Source organism: Mercenaria mercenaria, chromosome 13, assembly GCF_021730395.1.
Source record: "Mercenaria mercenaria strain notata chromosome 13, MADL_Memer_1, whole genome shotgun sequence".
Classification (NCBI taxonomy): domain Eukaryota; kingdom Metazoa; phylum Mollusca; class Bivalvia; order Venerida; family Veneridae; genus Mercenaria; species Mercenaria mercenaria.
In genome coordinates this window covers 81,889,061-81,905,708 of record NC_069373.1, presented here as the reverse complement: position 1 = coordinate 81,905,708, position 16,648 = coordinate 81,889,061, and positions in this window count along the sequence as shown.

Genomic DNA, 16,648 nt, shown 5'->3' with positions numbered 1-16,648 from the left:
ATGTTTTATTGAGAACATTCAATTTACAAAGCTACAGGATTATCGATTTTTCAAATAAGGCTTATCAGATGTCGCGTATAGGCTAGTACAGAAAGTTCGATATGACCAATTTACTAAGTATGTAAAGGTATTTAATTGTTAATTTGGTGATGTTTGTCATTTCAGTGCCTGGAATGTATACATCACCTTAAAAGACATCTGATGAATGATAGATAAATATATACCATATGGACTGATAGATGAAGTATTGTTATTATTGAGATTGTTGAATAATGACAATAAAAGACAGAATACAATATATTAGTAACACCAACTAGTGTCCTGTTTTCAGCATTCGCATGCTTACAATGGAACCAGTTGAGGCCACGACGTATTTAAAACTTTAATCAACACTATTAAAACAATTACACCCCAGTGACCTTGACATTTGAATTACATTACCCTAAACCAAATGACATCCGTCCCCTTAACAAGATCAATCCTCAATTATAAGAGCAGTTGTTAAGAAGAAATTGAGAAGTTCACCATATAACATTAACCATTCTGACCCTAGTTACCCTTATGCAAAAATGTGTCAGTAGTTCAGAAGATTTAGTGCCCGGTCTGGTATAAAACTTCAAATAACTCTAACCCGGTATTATATATAAGTTCAAATGGTCACGAACTTATAGATTTTATACGTTATGTAAGATCAATACTCATGTAGATATATACTATGATATAACATTCCTATACAACCTTCCCAGGTGAGTTTATAGATATTTATACGTAACATGTTTACTAGCTAATTTTCTATATAAGCAGAAAACTATCAGTCCATCTATATACACTTGAGATTGATAAAAGTATTGAATACATAAACTGGTCATTTAAGGTATTAACTCTTGCCGCACCAGATACATGTGTCAGAGTATTTTGAGTTACTTCAATGGAATACCTCGTGACAACAAGAGCGCCGCCAAGCGGGGCAATATACGCCCGAAGGCTTACATCATAGGATGGGAGCAAAATTTTAAGAACTTGACTGTTAAAGCCCCAAAGGAACAACAAAAGGAAAACTTCAAAAAACAAATCTAAGTCCACAAAAAAAAATTCAAAGTCTACAAAAAAATCCTTATCAGGCACAGGTATGTAAAAATACACCTTAAAATTGGAGGTACCATCCATGTTGTACCACAGAAAAGTGGTCTCGGTTTTTCCCTACGGCCAATAATAAAAAAGTTTCAAAATAAGCTATTTATAGTAACATAAAAGGGAAGTAATTCAAAAAAAAATTATTGTAAGTACAAAAAAAGAGATCTGCCAAATAAAAACAAGAGCACTGCAATGCAGAGCAATATACACAAAGCAAAGTCATATATGACCTTTGACCCTTAAGTGTGACCTTGACCTTGAAGCTAGTCATCCGGAACATGCGCTCTGCACATCGTTGCAATGTGGTGAACATTTCTGCCAAGTTTCTTTGAAATCCTTCCAGCAGTTCAAGAGTTACAGAGCGGACACGAAACAAACTGATATGACTTTTGACCCCTAAGTGTGACCTTGACCTTGAAGTAAGTCATCCGGAACATGCGCTCTGCACGTCGTCTTGGTGTGGTGAACATTTGTGTCAAGTTTCTTTGAAATCCTTCAAGGGGTTCAAGAGTTACAGAGCGGACACGAAACAAACTGATATGACCTTTGACTCCTAAGTGTGACCTTGACCTTGAAGCGAGACATCCGGAACATGCGCTCTGCACGTCGTCTGGGTGTGGTGAACATTTGTGTCAAGTTTCCTTGAAATCCTTCAAGGGGTTCAAGAGTTACAGAGCGGACACGAAATTGCTAACGGACAGACGGACGGACAGACGGACACCAGCGTCATAACATAATACGTCCCTTCGGGCGTATAAAAACTGATGCATTATTAGAACTTGCTTTAATATTAACTTTAACTGACCATATCTTTTGAGGTACCTAACCCTAAACCAAAAGTTGTCTGTCTCTTACTAGGATCTCTCTCAAATTGAGATTTGATTATTACAGGGACAGGAGTTAAGAAGATATAGTGAAATTGAAAAGCCTGTCATAAAACGTTAACCAGCCCTGCTACAATATTTGATCCAAATGACCTTGAGCTTTAGGTTACACGACTCTAAACTTTCAGATGTCTGCACCTTACAAAGACCGACTCGTATGTGACGTTTGATGATAATAGGGGCAGTAGTTAAGATAAAATGAAAGTGAGAAATTTGCAATAAAACGTTACCAGTACTATTACAATGTAGACCTTACTGCCCTTGACCTTTAGGACGTCTGGCCTTACGCTATCAAATGTCTGTCTACCTTATGTGAACTTTGATGACAATAAGGAGAGTAGTTTGCCATAAAACTTAAACCTGAATGCAACGCCGACCTCTGAGTACAATAGCCCTCCTTATTATTCGAATAGCAGTCGGCTAAAATGGTAGCTATCGTATGCAGATCATTAACTGTGCTTGACATGACATTTCATTAAGTATATTACAAAATGACTTACGAGTTCCAAAGAAAAAGTTAAAGTTTCCAAAGAAAAATCGAAATACGTTCAGTGTTAAAGTATTATATTTCACTTATATTTCTTATACAGATACGCGTCTGTTCTTGGTTTCCCTATTGCATGTATATTTCAGCAAGTCAACAGGTGTACGACTCCAAAGTAGTCGCGCTCGTTTTATGACAAAACGCTCGTTTTTTACAAATTAATTATTGGTATCCCGTTGATTGGACCAAATTCTATCAGCGTACACCAAAAAAACAAAATGTTTCTGCAAGAAATACCATAAATTCTGTCGATGTTTTCAAACCACTGCGAATTTGCTGTTTTTCCCGTCGATCGCCATTTTTGGAATGGATTCCGTAAACCACCTGACTGATTTTTGGTTTCCCAAGTTTTTCCGTTGCAGAAGTTTAATACTACGATAAACGTGAAGTGTGTGTTGTTTTTTCTACAGGGACCATGGTAACGGTATATATAAAGGTAGATAAAGGTTTTATTTATTTGCAAGTGTTACATTTTCCACATGTTTCATTCAACTCTAATTAAAATTTATTGACCTGAAGTATTGATTCATCTATTTCTAATCAAGGATTTTCCGAAAAGGCGCGTGCGCGCATCTGCGAGATTCTCGTCGGCGACAGTAAATAGATAACAAGAGGGTCATGATGACCCTATATCGCTCACCTGTTAAACTTGGCCTTGGAATCATCAAGATAAACATTCTGACCAAGTTTCTTGAAGATAGGGTCATAAACATGGCCTCTAGAGTGATAACAAGCTTTCACTTTGATTTGAGCGGGTTACCTAGTTTTTGACCCCACATGACCTAATTTCAAACTTGGCCTAGGAATCATCAAGCTAAACATTCTGACCAAGTTTCATGAAGATAGGATCATAAATATGGCTTCAAGAGTGTTTACAAGCTTTTCTTTTGATTTGAGTGGTGACCTAGTTTTTGATCCCACATGACCCAGTTTCGAACTTGGCCTATGAATCATCAAGATAAACATTCTGACCAAGTTCCATGAAGATAGGATCATAAATATGGCATCAAGAGCGTTAACAAGCTTTTCCTTTGATTTGACCAGATGACCTAGTTTTTGACCCCATATGATCCAGTTTTGAATCTGGCATAAGAATCATCAAGATAAACATGCTGACTAAGTTTCATGAAGATAGAGTCATAAATGTGGCATATAGGGTGTTAACAAGCTTTTCCTTTTATTTGACCTGGTGACCTAGTTTTTGACCACATATGACCCAGTTGCGAAACTGGCCTAGAGATCATCAAGATAAACATTCTGTGCAAGTTTGTATCAAATCAAAGCATAAATGAAACCTCTATATGACTGAAAGGGCCAAAATAGAAAATTAGTAACTCTAGAACCCATGATGGAAACTCTGGAACCCATGATGAAATCTGGCCAGTTTTCGAAAGGAACCGAGATATTATGCCAATAAAAGTTGTGTGCAAGTTTTATTAAAATCAATTGCAAAATGTGGTCTCTATCGTGTTCACAAGCCAAAAATAGCAAAAACAAGGAGCTGCGTTCAATAAACGCTTGATGCCCCCGGTGGCATCCTTGTCGATACAAAGCAACCTAAGTCCAAAACGAGGTCAAGATCAAACTGATGTCAGGTGAAGTCCAAAATGAGGTCAAGGTCAAGGTCAAACTGAGGTCAGGTGATGTTTGAAGATGAGGAATGGTCACCGGTTACATCTGTATTAGTATCAATTCATTCTTGTAAGCGGTATTGATGCTAGACGAAACGGTCCCATTTGGTTAACCAAGAGACGGCCCATATAAAGCAACCTAAGTCCAAAATGAGGTCAAGGTCAAGGTCAAACTGAGGTCAGGTGATGTCTGAAGATGAGGAATGGTCACAGGTTACATCTGCATAAGTATCAAGTCATTCTAGTAAGCGGTATTGATGCTAGATGAAACGGTCCCATTTGGTTAACCAAGAGATGGCCCATATAAAGCAACCTAAGTCCAAAATGAGGTGAAGGTCAAGGTCAAACTGAGGTCAGGTGATGTCTGAAGATGAGGAATGGTCACAGGTTACACCTGCATAAGTATCAAGTCATTCTAGTAAGGGGTATTGATGCTAGACGAAACGGTCCCATTTGGTTTACAAGAGATGGCCCATATAAAGCAGCCTAAGTCCAAAATGAGGTCAAGGTCAAACTGAGGTCAGGTGATGTTTGAAGATGAGGAATGGTCACAGGTTACATCTGTATTAGTATCAATTCATTCTTGTAAGCGGTATTGATGCTAGACGAAACGGTCCCATTTGGTTAACCAAGAGATGGCCCATATAAAGCAACCTAAGTCCAAAATGAGGTCAAGGTCAAGGTCAAACTGAGGTCAGGTGATGTCTGAAGATGAGGAATGGTCACAGGTTACATCTGCATAAGTATCAAGTCATTCTAGTAAGGGGTATTGATGCTAGACGAAACGGTCCCATTTGGTTAACCTCGTACGGACGGACGGACGAACGAACGGACGGAACGGACAGGACGATCACTATATGCCTCCTGCATCAGTAGATGCCGGGGGCATAAAAATTCTGCAATACAAAATGTGCAGTTGGAGTGTTTTTGTATGTGTACAAACTGAGAGTTGAATGAAATAAACTTTGAACTTTGGAGTGTCCTGAATATGGTTTCCCGACAAAATTAAAAAATTATAACACATTGTTTGTATTGGTTATTTACAAAAATTACTTTTATAACATGCAGAGTAGCCATAAAATATATTCCAAATTCAATTTTACTGTTTATGCACTTAATACGTGACAGAGGTTTACGTTAAGGTAGTAGAATCAAAATATCTTTAATAATGTACGCATGTTTTTTCGTGTTATAACATCTGCAGAATCCCAAGGGATTAGCCCGGTAGGGCGAGGGTACCAACGATTCCCGAGGGATTCTGAAGATGTTATGACACGAAAAGAACATACGCTAAGGCTATTCTAGCATAAAACGCGTAAAAATCAAGTAAATGAATATATTGCTTCCTCAACGTCATTAAATTTCTATGAAATGCGCGGTAAAGTCTACGTTGTTTTTTTTTTCACGTTGACGTCATTTCCTTTAGAATTATCCGTTTTGGGGCCGTAATACGTTTTACGCTTTGTCACGGAACGCGCATATATGAAAATGTGTTTCACCATCATTTTAATTATTTTGCAACAAAGACTGCCTGGAAAAAATGAATTTCAAAAGTATATAATATATACGCAGTCTTAAAACTTTTCTTTTGGTTCACACTATTGAATTGTCGAAATAACCCGAAATCCATCAAATGGAAATTTAACAGTCTATACAAAAAAGAACTCAAAGCCTTGAGACGCCTGGTGGGGCGGATTTGATAAATTTATTTTCTGTTTCACGAGCTAGGATAAAACAAAATATACCTAATTTACATTTTGTCTATTAAAATGTCATGCCACGTGTACAAAATATAACTTCTTAAAAAACAAACAGTGTGCATGCAAATCAAAAACAAAACTTCACTGTGAAATACCAACATTCTATACCTTAACTTTATAAAGATCTCACTTATAAATTCGCTATAAATAATACATCAGAAGTGTATCACATGAATAAGGATGTGATTAGCCGATCGGTTAAAGTCTTCTATAGGTAGAGAAGTGCCTTCCGGACCACAGTAAAGTAAACGAAACAAAATGGCACACCTAGTGTCCTACGAAACATTTGTGAAAAATTAATGGTTTTTGCTATTTACAAAATGTTAGGTAAATATTAGAATAACACCATCAAAAACTTCTCATTCTACAATTCGCCGACCATCTTTTTAAAAGATATTTCTTGTTTTGCTCTGCAGAGCTATTTTCCATATTTTCTTTGCAATTTATTTGACATGTAAGTAGCATTTTGAAATAATAACATGACAGAAATTGTCATGGAAACTTAGATGATACACCACCACTACAATTTGGGGTCTCATTTTTAGCTGATTTTGCAGTTTGTGTGTTTGACTGAAAATATTTTTTCCTGCTTCAAACATGAGCCCCACTTTTCTTTTGATTTTTATTCAGCACTGATAATATTCTTCGTAACAAAAAGTTACATAATATTATTCACTAAAGCAACATATAATTTCTTTAGTGTTATAAGTGTTACTTACAGGAAATAATTAACTCTAAAATATAGACACAGCGATTGCAGTTAATGAAATTCAGCATCACATTCTTCAAAATTCAAAACTTTCGAAAATGTTACCGTCTTTCAAAAAGTGTAATGTTACAGTCTTTCAGTGTTTACATGAAAATAACAATTGATATATATATGTTACATCTTGGACTTTGGTACGAAGAATGTATTGAATGTTGAAAGCAAAAATATCGCCTTTTTGCAGGCGTCGCTAATAATTTTAAATGAACACACGGTTGCAAAAAAATCTTAAAAGTTTTGTTCTATTTGATTTCTGTTAAATATTTGTTACTATGATCACAATACTGTACATTCTAGTCGTTCATTCTAGTCGTAAGAGGGCCCCATGGAAGATTAGCTTTGCTAAATGGGTTACCCTCTTTAAATAAAGAATTTATTTACTTACTTACTTACTTACTTACTTACTTCTATTTGCTTACATTATAATAACACAATTACTGTGAGAATGTGATGCAGTTAGTCAGTGTAAAGGCAAAGTTCTGTTTCTTACTGGTAACATAGCAACTGCAATATTGTTATAACGTTGTCAGTCTTGCAGAAAATGCAGATAACAGTCACACGGTACTTCAAGTAATATTTGTAAACCTATTTAATTTTTTTTTTGCAACTGTCAGATTGTTACAGTGCTTGATATACATACTCTACAGAAAATTAATTGTTGTTATACATGAACGTGTTGCTTACTACACATTACTGTTAATTAATAAAGGCATTTTCGATTGAAAATTGAAACAGTGTTCAGAAAGTAAAATGTGGCCTGTTGTTTAAACTGTCATGATTCATAAATGCAAAATAAAGATATTTTATAAATACCACAGTTATATCCTTTTTTTTAACTTTAATTATATACTGTCAATGAATTACATTTTGTTTATAAATGCTATTACATGAATAAATATTTAAAGAACACGTGTGCATTATAATGCAACACAATTAACTGATTTTTAAATCTGCCGTTGATACTGTCAGAACATTTGCATAAAACCCGGTCAATGTCCATGAGACCGTTTACATGGGGTAAAGGGTCACAATTAGGTCAATATCATTGTTTGTTGCACCGGTGCATGCATGGTATAAAATAAAGTAACAAACATTTAGTCATGAAACTGCAAAAAAAATAAGTTAAAAGCATGTTACCTCGTTAGTTTGTATCAGTGTGCATTGTATCAGTGTGCAAGCTCAGACCAAATGCGGGTTTCCCCTACACAATGCGTTGGATCTATATTTAGAAATTAGGCCATTTAGGCCATAACAAATTAAAATTGGGTCTATGTGTAGCGTCAACCAACAAACCAGGCAGTAAGAAAAGGTTTTGTTTTAACAACATCTTACGTGACACAAAGGTGTTCATTGACAATACATTACACAAACTCTTAATTTACAAAACATAAAAAAGTAACAAAGGAAAAGGTGAGACTTTTTATACAACCATTTTTTTACCTTTTCAAAACCACATTTTTTTCTGACATTCTCTAACTGAAAATTAAGCATGACATTCAATAACATAGTGTATTTTAAGAGAATTTATCATGTGGTTTCGGTAGTAAATTATAAATGGAACAACGCAAATATAAAGCAATGGAAAACTAATTGAATACTTCAGTCGTTAATAAGGTTCATCAGGATAGTATATGTAGTTTATGTAAACGTTTATCATGACATCCAGAAAATTATATACCTGGTTGACAGTTTCAGTGTATAGGAAGAAGACTCACACTGACCAATTTATCTTCAGTTTGATTCTCACCATCCTTTACAACACAAATATAGTGCTGGACAGATGTAACAGTGTGGTCACTCGAGAGGAGGACAAAATCAGAGAAAAAGAACTTATAACATCAGCTTTAGTGAAATGTGGGTACCCGAAATGGGCCATAGAAAAGGTGTAGAAAGATATTAAAAATAAACCGGAAAAGAAGAAGGGAAAGGGTAAAAAGGACTCGGAGGAATAGAGCAGAGGGATGGTAGTTCTGCCCTATGTACAAACAGTGTCAGAGACAGTGAGTAGAATATATAGGAAATATGGCATATCAACAGCCATGCGCCCCCACCAAACTCTTAGAAATTTATTAGTGCATCCCAAGGACAAAGTCAGCCCAGAAAACATCTGTGGGTGTGTATACAGCATCAGTTACAAGAATTGTGAAAGTGTATATATTGGAGAGACTGGTAGAAAGTTTGGAACAAGATTATCAGAGCACAAGAAAGACTCTTTAAACATACCAGCTATTTACATTAGATCAGAAAGAAAGAACTCAGAGAACACTTTTAACAAGAGTGCAATAACTGACCACACATCAAGAACCAATCATATAATTAACTGGGAGGGGGCGAAAGTAATTGATAGGGAGGACAACCAGAGAGTTAGGCAAGTAAAGGAAGCCATCGCGAGCAGCAAACCAGTGATGAACAGGGACCAGGGGGCATACTCCCTCAGCACCATTTACGGATAATTAGTTCACTCTGACCTGTCCAGCAGTGAACCAGTCCGTAACCGGAAGTCGTCACAGTTCTGAGGAAGGTCGGTGAAATCGACCGAAACTGTCAACCAGGTATATACTTTTCTGGATATGTCATGATAAACGTTTACATAGAATACTTCAGTCTTTTTAATGCATTATTCTTTTGTTCAAACGGTTGAAAAGACGCTGAACATAGATCCTCAGGTAAATTGCCCACATCTCAAAGTTACATGAGAATAGTATATTATCGTACCGTTAACAGGTTGGTCAGTTACATGTATTTGAAGACAACCCTAACTCATACGACCGTTCTCATCTATTTGACAGATATCCGCTGAAATCATAACTAGGAATAATTTATTGTGTTGCATTCTTAATTCTACAAAATGAAGTGTGTCTGAGCAGTATTTTTAATTGTCAAACTTAACTGTAATAAGTACAGTAGAAGAATGGACGCTATGTGCCCTTATTTCAGTGGTTACTCTACTTTCATAACTTAATACCTCAGTAAGTTCCATTTTAAAACACAGTTGAAGAAAAATGATGTTTTGTTCAATCACATATGACTGAATGCAAGGATTGTGTAAAATACAATACGAATTAATCAAATTGTTGATGATCTTGATTCTAATAACCAAGTTATCCCTTTTTCATATTACCTTTGCGTAAACAAGTTTGAATACAGTTCTTTTGAGGCGGGTCTTTAAACCTGTATTACCGGTTTGTTAGCGCTGTATTTATTTTTAAAGAGGGCGAATTTATTACACTTGTTTTATAGCATTAATTAACCATGACAAGGATTTATGAAACTGTTCAACGTGACTGAAAGATCTATGGCTTTGACAATTTTGTTTACACTGAGTAACGGCATTTACTTTGATGACAAAGAATGGTATGTTGATAAAAACAATAACAATTATAGAGCTACCAGTCTTCAAAAAGCGTCATTCCTACAATTTTCACAGATCTAGCGACATAAATTTAAATCTAACTTTCAGCTACTTTTAACTGCCAGTTCTGCAATCAAAGTCGAATAGATTTGCACGATTTCCGCAGCGGAAATATTGCACGACTTTTGGACCGCAATATAATGCAGCTAAAGAATGAGTGCATAAGTGAAAATCCAAAAAAAACTTTTTATTACATACACGTGCTAAATATACGCTTATAATTATTATAATATAATTGATATAGATCTACATTTGTTCTTTAGCCTGAGTAAAATGGAAAATATCGTCGTTAAGGTAGTTCTGCACGTTTGAAAAACCGGAAGTGATGGCGTAACGTCATTTATCCGGAAAACGTAGAATAAAGCCTGGATTCGGCATACGGAGATGAAAATCATTTTATGAATTAATGACGACCTGTGAGTAAATTTATTAAAATGACACTGTTACTATATTTCTAAAGTCAAAATATGATATTAAAACACATGTCACGTTAAATAATTCAAAATAATGTCTTAAAATTAGCGTGAAATATTAGGTTCACTATAATCATGGTCAAATATCTCAAAAATAAGTATATGGACCATACATTTTATTTCACCTCATTATAGGCCTTATGTTTATTTACAACTGTGAGAAGTTTCATAAAAATCTACATTGTAGAAAAATTTCTATCCGCGAAAATGTTTTGAAAGTTATGATTTTCCCATAGACTCCAATTATGAAAAATTGCGTGAGGTTCAAATTTTTCAAATCAGTCTAGCAAAAAGTCAAGCACACGATCCTATCCTTTTTATTTGCTAAATTTTCTAGGTATAATATGAAGTTTTGAAAAATCAGAGTTCAATCAAATTCTACATTGTAGATTTTTTTTTAATCCAAACGTGCAGAACTGCCTTAAAGAACTTTTAACGCAACAACACACATGAAACTGACGTCACAAATGACGTCACGCTTTCGATATGAAATTTGAACGTCAATATGGAAAAATATTCTGGTTTCAGGTTCCAGTGTAAGTTAACAGAGTTTAAACTGAATATGTAATAAAGTGTAATACATGTACCACGCCATATCATCGATAGAAAACAACCTTCTTTTAGAAAGAACATATGTCTTGAAGACGTCCACGTGTAGTCTGGGAGAACGTTCCTTAGATAACGTCACAGTCGTTCAGTCTAGACAGTGAACAGAACGACCGGGAAGCTGATTATAGTGTTAGAAACAACAAAATATGTGCAATTTGTAATAAAACCTTATTTTAATTCGGAAAGGTATATATTAGATATTAATTTATTTCATGCGAAATGAACGACAGCATAGGATCGGCAACACGATTCATGGATTTCGTTCATTTCGCAATGTCGCATGATGTCTAATTATAGGATGATTTTATTTCAAAGCCACATCAACAGGATCCGCTATTGAAAAATATGGCAGCTTAAAAATGCTAACAACGGGGAATTAGATTTTTGGGTTTATGATGTAAATCATGGTATTTTCTTACGTTCTAGTAGAAAAATATGAGAACTTATTTTTCAGAACTAAGCATTTTCATTATTTAGTGCCGAAGACTGAAAAAGATAATATTTAACTTCTTTTACAATACAGTTATGTGTTTATTTTTACCAGGGTTAACTTCTGTCATATAAAAATTTAAATTTTGAAACATAAACACCTTTTTCCGTTTCAAAACACAAAATTTTGAAATACGTTGCGAACGTTGGAAACAACACCATCTAACTGAATATCATAATTACTTGAAACATTTTGTTCAAAAATCTGCACAAATTAAAACCATTTTCTGTATAAATCTTATAATTATAGGCATAAAAGTCATATGAGAATACATGTATGTCAAACATTATGTACGCCATGTAAACCTACATTCAGTTAACACTTGCACAGTGGTATTGGCATGTCGGAAGAAATTTCATTTCTTATATCAGCCTATTGTTACCCACTGTACTGAATTCCTACCAATATAAATGGACTCACTTGAGTCTCACTCTACCGGGGTTGACGAACATGGGCTGTGAAAAGGAAGAAAAAATATTCAGTGTTCTTGAATAAATACAGTGGAACCTCTCTAATCCGAACATACTCGTACCAGAAAAAAGTTCGGATTACGGGGGTTTTCGGATTAGAAAGATTTCTGTGTTAGACTGAAAAATTTCTTTGTTACACATGATGCGTATATCCATCTACTTTTAAACGGATTCATAGAATATAATTAAACTATAAGCATTTTGAAGTTTTAAGAACACCAGATTTGGTTTCACAAAGTAAATGTGTTTTTTTATGTCACAAGTGGCATGTCAGACCATTCTTCTTTTTTTAAATGGAAATTGGATACTGATGTTTATATTCAGCGTCAGAAAGGTGTCTATTCTCGAAGTGTGCAAAATGACATAAAAAGGCTAGCAGATACAAATTGTAATGATTTTTGGAAAAAGATTACGAATATCGTTCTTGGTAACGAGAGTCGTAAAAATGTTCCGTTTGAGGTTGTTGTTGATGATATGGTTAGTAAAGATCCAGAAATTGTCCTAGAGAAATGAAATGGAAGTCTGATTTCTGCACTCTGTTAAACCCGACATATACTGTGAATGAGGAATATGAAGCGGGTAGTCCGGCAACTACATGTCTTGAGCCGGGTGATGCCTCTGAGGAAATGTTTGATTGTATTATTACTCACGGGGAGGTGTTGTATGTCTTGAGAACGGCAAAATGTGGTAAAACACCCGAGTCTGATGGCATTCCTGTGGAGTTACTGAAAAATGAAACAGCCTTGGTAATGTTGATAAACCTTTTCAATCATTGCTTTACCAATGGAATGGTGCCGTCTGATTGGTCAAAAGGGGTCATAACGCCTGTTCCGAAGAATTCTACAGCAGATCCTCGTGACCCACTTCCCTACAGGGGCATTACCCTGGCCCCAGTCATGTATACATTGTATGCCAGTGTACTAAAATGAAAGAATTTACAAATGGTGTGAAGAAAATAACATGATAAATGATGAGCAAAATAGTTTTGTCAAGGGCAGGAATACCATAGACCATGTTTCTTCGATTACTAATATAACAGAGACAAGAAAACTTAAAAAAAAAAAGCGTACGTTCGTGGCATTCATAGATTTCCGAAACGCGTTTGATTTTATTAATCGAAGCAAACTGTGGGATAAATTACAGAAATCAGGTCTGAATGGTAGACTTCTACAAGCAGTACGTTCTCTTTATAAAGATGTAAAATGATGTATTAATTAGAGTGAATGGTTTTGATACATCATTGTTCAATGAAAACTGTGGCTTGAAACATGGTTGTTCATTATCACCTATTTTATTTAACATGTACATCAATGACCTTGCAGTCTATCTGAAAGAGCTATTCTAACTATAATAATGCTTTTCTTTGTTAGAATCGAAATAATTCATAGCATATGAGTGCTTTAACACTATTTATACACTCGTGCGGTAATACGCCCGACGTATAACCGCCCATCGTGCATAAACAGTGTTAAAGCACTCTTTTGCTATAATTTTTTTCTTAAATAGATGTTGGTATAAAGATAGATGATGAAATTGCATGAATAAAACTATATGCGGATGATGTTGTCCTACTGGCTGAAAAAGGCAGAAGACCTGCAAATTTCACTTGATAGCCTTTAAGTTAGTATATGGTGTGATACAAATATTATGTCTGTAAATTGTGACAAGTCAAAGGTTTACATCATTTTACGTAAATACTTTATCTGTAGAACATTATCACTTTGTAAACTGTGAATACGTAAATACTAATCTTTCTCTGTAAAACATTATCACTCAGTAAGCTGTGAGTCATATGTTCTTACATTACATGATTGTTGTAACTGTATTGGATATAAATGTGTATTTGTCATTTTATGCCAAATAAGTTATGCTATGTTATGTTATGTTATGTTATGTTATTAATAATTAAAATACTACTCCTCCCGCACGGTAATTTAAACGGCAGCATGTTTATATCATGGTTGAACTCAAAAAGCTTGTCAATGATAGAAGTTAAATGCATATCGTAATGTTATACAAAAATAGTTCTTGTACTGACACGTTTTAATGAAGAAAACATATAATTATCAAACATGTTATCGTTTGAGTTATCGTGCGGGATTTATACTAGGATTGTCCTGTAAAAACAACGAATAATCGGAGAGATTTTCATCTTGTTTTAAGCCTACAGCACATTCAAAATACTCTGAGTAAGAGTTACATCCCTTTACACATACTTTGACTTGAGCATACATATCTTCTCTAACAATTCTTAACATTTTCCCATACATATCTCTAACAATTCTCAACATTTTCCCATACATATCTCTAACAATTCTCAACATTTCCCTTACATATCTCTAACAATTCTCAACATTTTCCCTTACATATCTCTAACAATTCTCAACATTTTCCCTTACATATCTCTAACAATTCTCAACATTTTCCCATACATATCTCTAACAATTCTCAACATTTTCCCTTACATATCTCTAACAATTCTCAACATTTTCCCATCAATGCCGGATTTATATCATTTAAGCCAAGGGACATTCAAAGACACACTATCAAAGGCACGTTTCATGTCAACCACAGCACATTTTTTTAAAAACCTTATGAATAATAGCATTTAGTACAAAGATGGCATCTGCAGTAGACCGACCGAATTGAGCATCGCTCAAAATATCGTTATTCTCAGGCCAATGATTCATTCTTTTATTTAAAACACTTGTAAAATGTTTTGATAAACAGCTCACCAGAGTTATACCCCTGTAATTACTAGCTTCACAAGGATCTTTTTTTTAAAAAAAAAACAGGTAAAATAACGCTTTTGACCATTGGACGGGAAAATGGCCAGAAATGGGAATCGCATTAAACAAGTCACACAAGTGAGATGACAAAATATCAAAACTTGCAATAAAATATTCATTTATCAAATTATCAACTCCATGTGCCTTGTTAGATTTTATTTTTTTAATAACTAACTGCAATTCTTCTATTGAAATAGGACGATCTAATTCATCAAGTCTGCAGCCATAGTCATTAAGATTATGATCCTTACCAAATGGTTCTGCTTCTTCATTAATCAAGTTTATTAAGTCATTTTGTAGGCTACAAAAGTAGTTATAAAAAGCTGTAACAGGTTTAATTAACCTCAGAATCATTGATAATCATGGCTAAGGTTCGGATTAGAGAAGTAGAATTTAAAGCGATTTGATATGAAAATCTCAAATGTTTGTTCGCTTTTCGAAGTAGAGAGGTTTCAGATAACACGGGTATTTTTGCAAATGAAAGTATCGAATGTGGAAGTTTTCACTTGCTGGCCTCAGAAGCAAAATATGTTTCCCTCTCAATAAGACAAACTTAAACTGAAAGCAACCGCAACGCGGACGCCTGGGAGAGTACATTAACTTTCGAGTGTTTTTTTTTTATTTCGATTCGTCGAGCTAAAATGAATATTCTAATATGACAAGGCAATGCTTAAATCATGTTGACGTGATATTTAGCGCCATGTAACAACGGGAAATAGTGCTTTCAAATTTGATCAAATAATTTACTTAAAAACATGTTTAAAACGGAATGTCACATAACACAACTGTCTTAATTTACACACACATGCTGTGTAGAAAAACTAGATGCCCACGGGCAACATGTCGAGCCCGCCAGCTGTCGAAAGGACTAGGAGTTGCACATGACACCCTGTCTCATTGAGGCAAACACTAATGCCAAATAAAAATTGATTGCAAAAAGTTACAATATAAGTTATTTATAGTAACAACAAAGGGAAGTAAATCTTTATAAAAAACCTCTAAGTCCACACAAAAATCCTTATCAGTAGAGATAGGTTAGAAAACACCTCAAAATTGGATGTAACATGCATATTGTGCTACAGAAAAGTTGTCTTGATGTTTCCCAATGACCAGTAATAAAAAAGTTACAATATAAGCTATTTATAATAACAACAAAGGGAAGTAATTCTAGGTTCTTGCACATGACACTCCGTCTCATGATGGTGAACAATTGTGCCAAGTTACATCAAAATCCCTCCATGCATGAAAAAGAAATGCTCCGGACAAAGTCATTCTTGTATCTGACCTTTGACCTCTAAGTGTGACCTTGACCTTAGACCTAGGATCCTGGTTCTTGCGCATGACACTCCGTCACATGGTTGTGAACATTTTTGCAAAGTTACATCAAAATCCCTCCATGAATGAAGAAGAAATGCTCCGGACAAAGTCATTATTGAATTTAACATTTGACCTCCAAGTGTGACCTTGACCTTTGAGATAGGAACCTGCGGTTTGCGCATGACACTCCGTCTCACTGAGGTTAACATTCATGCCAAATATAAACGAGATTGCTCCATGCATGTCAAAGTTATGGTCCGGACAAACAAATCCGGACGGACGCACGCACGCACGCACATACACCGAACAGCCATTCGGACAACTATGTCTTCGCTTCCGCAAGCGGGCTCGACAAAAATCGCCATCAAT